Genomic DNA, 3,867 nt, shown 5'->3' with positions numbered 1-3,867 from the left:
TCTTTGCCTCTTTGGATAGATTTATTCCTAGGTATCTTATGGTTTTAGGTGCAATTGTAAATGGGATCAACTCCTTAATATCTCTTTCTTCTGTCTTGGTGGTGGTGTATAGGAATGCCACTGATTTCTGCACATTGATTTTATATCCTGCCACTTTACTGAATTCCTGTATGAGTTCTAGCAGTTTTGGGGTGGAGTTTTTTGGGTTTTCCACATAAAGTATCATATCATCTGAAAGAGTGAGAGTTTGACTTCTTCTTTGCCGATTCAGATGCCTTTTATTTCTTTCTGTTGTCTGATTGCTGTGGCTAAGACTTCTGGTAGCATGTTGAATAGCAGTGGTGATATTGGACATCCCTGCTGTGTTCTTGATCTGAGGGGGAAAGCTCTCAGTTTTTCCCCATTGAGAATGATATTCCCTGTGGGGTTTGCATAGATGGCTTTTATGATATTGATGTATGTACCCTCTATCCCTATACTCTGAAGAGTTTTGATCAAGAAAGATGCTGTACTTTGTCAAATGCTTTTTCTGCATTTATTGAGAGGATCATATGGTTCTCGTTCCTTCATTGATTAATGTATTGTATCACATTGTTTGATTTGCGGATGTTGAACCAACCTTACAGCCCAGGGATAAATCCCACTTGGTCATGGTGAATAATCCTTTTAATATACAGTTGGATCCTATTAGCTAGTATTTTGGTGAGAATTTTTGCATCCATGTTCATCAAGGATATTGGTCTGTCATTCTCCTTTTTGATGGGGTCTTTGGTTTCAGGATATAGGTAATGGTGGCCTCATAAGATGAGTTTGGAAGTTATCCTTCCATTTCTATTTTTTGGAACAGTTTCAGAAGAATAGGTATTAACTCTTGAAATGTTTGGTAGAATTCGCTTGTGAAGCCATCTGGCCCTGGGCTCTTGTTTGTTGGGAGATTTTTGATGACTGCTTCAATTTCCTTAGTGGTTATAGGTCTGTTCAGGTTTTCTATTTCTTGCTAGTTCAGACTTGTTAGTTGATACATCTCTAGGAATGCATCCATTTCTTCCAGATTATCTAATTTGCTGGCATACAGTTCCACATAATATGTTCTTTTAATTGTTTGTATTTCTTTGGTGTTGGTTGTGATCTCTTTCATTCATGATTTTATTTATTTGGGTCATTTCTCTTTTCTTTTTGATAGGTCTGGCCAGGGGTTTATCAATCTTGTTAATTCTTTCAAAGAACCAGCTCCTAGTTTCGTTGATCTCTTCTACTGTTCTTTTGGTTTCTAGTTCATTGATTTCTGCTCTGATCTTTATTATTTCTCTTCTGCTGAGTTTATTTGCTGTTCTCTCTACAGCTCCTTTAGGTGTACGGTTAGGTTGCGTATGAGACCTTTCTTGTTTCTTGAGAAAGAATTGTATTGCTATATACTTTCTCTCAGGACTGCCTTTACTGTATCCCAAAGATTTTAAATACTTGTGTTTTCATTTTCATTTGTTTCCATGAATTTTTTTAATTCTTCTTTAATTTCCTGGTTGACCCATTCATTCGTTAGTAGGATGCTCTTTAGCCTCCATGTTTATGAGTTCTTTCTGACTTTCCTCTTATAATTGAGTTCTAGTTTCAAAGCATTGTGGTCTAAAAATATGCAGGGAATGATCCCAATCTGTTGTACTGGTTGAGCTTTGCGCAGTGGCAGTATCATAGCCAATGAGGTTTATCCGAGGTGCGATTATTGCTAATTGTTGTACTGGTTGAAATCTGTTTGTGACCTAGGATGTGATCTATTCTGGAGAATGTTCCATGGGCACTAGAGAAGAATGTGTTCTGTTGCTTTTGGATGGAATGTTCTGAATATATCTGTGAAGTCCATTTGGTCCAGTGTGTCATTTAAAGTCTTTATTTCCTTGTTCATCATTTGCTTAGATGATCTGTCCATTTTAGTGAGGGGGTGTTAGTCCCCCACTATTATTGTATTTTTAATGTGTTTCTATGCTTTTCTTATTAATTGCCTTATATAAGTGGCTGCTCCAATGTTAGGGGCATAGTTATTTAAAATTGTTAGATCTTGTTGGATAGACCCTTTAAGTGGGATATAGTGTCCTTCCTCATCTCTCATTATAGTCTTTGTTTAAAATCTAATTTGTCTGATATAAGGATTGTCACCCCAGCTTTCTTTTGGTGTCCATTAGCGTGGTAAATTGTTTTCCACTCCTTCACTTTCAATCTAGGGGTGTCTTTGGGTCTAAAATTCGTCTCTCGCAGACAGCATATCGATGGGTCTTGTCTTTTTATACAATCTGATAGCCTGTGTCTCTGATCGGAGCATTTAGCCCATTTACATTCAGGGTACCTTTGAAAGACATGAATTTAGTGCCATTGTATTGCCTGTAAGGTGACTGTTACTGTATATTGTCTGTGTTTTTTTCTGGTCTATGTTGCCTTTAGGTTCTCTCTTTGCTTAGAGGACCCCTTTCAATATTTCTTGGAGGGCTGGTTTCGTGTTTGCAAATTCCTTTAGTTTTTGTTTGTCCTGGAAGTTTTTATCTCTCCTTCTATTTTCAATGACAGCCTAGCTGGATATATTGTTCTTGGCTGCATATTTTTCTCATTTAGTGCTCTGAATATATCATGCCGTCCTTTCTGGCCTGCCAGGTCTCTGTGGATAGGTCTGTTGCCAATCTAATGTTTCTACTATTGTAGGTTATAGATCTCTTCCCCCGAACCTCTTTCAGGATTTTCTCTTTGACTCTGAGACTCCTAAGTTTTACTACTAGATGTCAGGGTGTTGACCTATTTTTATTGATTTTGAGAGGGGTTCTCTGTGCCTCCTGGATTTTGATGCCTGTTTCCTTCCCCAAATTAGGGAATTTCTCTGCTATAATTTGCTCCAATAAACCTTCTGCCCCTCTCTCTCCTTCATCTTCTTCTGGGATCCCCAATTATTCTAATGTTGTTTCATCTTATGGTATTGCTTATCTCTCAGATTTTGCCCTCATGATCCAGTAGTTGTTTATCTTTTTCTCAGCCTCTTTATTTTCCATCATTTGTTCTTCTATATCACTAATTCTCTCTTCTGCCTCATGTATCCTAGCAGTTAGAGCCCCCATTTTTGATTGCACCTCATTAATAGCCTTTTTGATTTTGGCTTGGTTAGATTTTAGTTCTTTTTTTCTCCAGAAAGGGTTTCTCTATTTACTTCCGTGTTTTTTTTCAAGCCCAGCTAGTATCTTTAAAATCATCATTCTGCACTCTAGTTCTGACATCTTAGTAATGTCCGTATTGAGTAGATCCCTGGCAGTTGGTACTACTTCTTGTTCTTTTTGTTGAAGTGATTTTTTTTCCATCTTGTCATTTTGTCCAGAGGAGAATAGATGAATGAGAGAACAAAATGCTAATAGGCTACCAACATCCCCAGAAAACATACTCTAAGCAAATCAGAAAAGACCTGAAACTGGTGGAAAGGAAAAGGAAAGAAAGAAAAAAGAAAAAGAAAAAAAAAGATAAAAACAGAACAAAACAAAAGAAAACAAAAAAAAAAACAGGATATGATCAAATATGATCAGGCTGGTGCATAGATCAGTGCCACACACTAGATTTTGGGTGTATTTTGGTCTGTTAGAAGAAAGTGCCTCCCAAAATTTTAAAGAAAGAAAGACTTATATATGTATAAAAATAAGGGTTAATATGATGAAGGGATGGAATATGAGTGTAAAGATTAAAATTATAAAAGATTTTATCAAAGGATCGATAAGATAAGAAGTTGTTTGAAAAAAGAAAGAAGAGGATAAAAAAAAAAGAAGAAAAAGGGAGAGGATGTGATCAGGCAGGAGACTAGAACAAAGCCATACACTAGAGATTTAGGGTGTATTTTGATCTGTT

The 3,867-nt window shown here is 36.7% G+C and overlaps 1 pseudogene; it reads left to right on the top strand.

Annotated features, from left to right (window-relative positions):
* The first annotated feature begins 1,666 nt into the window (after positions 1-1,666).
* LOC112806371 (U4 spliceosomal RNA) lies at positions 1,667-1,731 on the top strand (annotated as a pseudogene).
* The last annotated feature ends 2,136 nt before the right edge of the window (positions 1,732-3,867 follow it).

The sequence above is a fragment of the Callorhinus ursinus genome, unplaced genomic scaffold (assembly GCF_003265705.2).
Source record: "Callorhinus ursinus isolate GAN/ISIS: 27379988/994484 unplaced genomic scaffold, GSC_fseal_2.0 scaffold35, whole genome shotgun sequence".
NCBI classification, from domain to species: Eukaryota; Metazoa; Chordata; class Mammalia; order Carnivora; family Otariidae; genus Callorhinus; species Callorhinus ursinus.
Note: the sequence above shows the minus strand (reverse complement) of the source record. Positions and strands in the feature narration are given on the sequence as shown.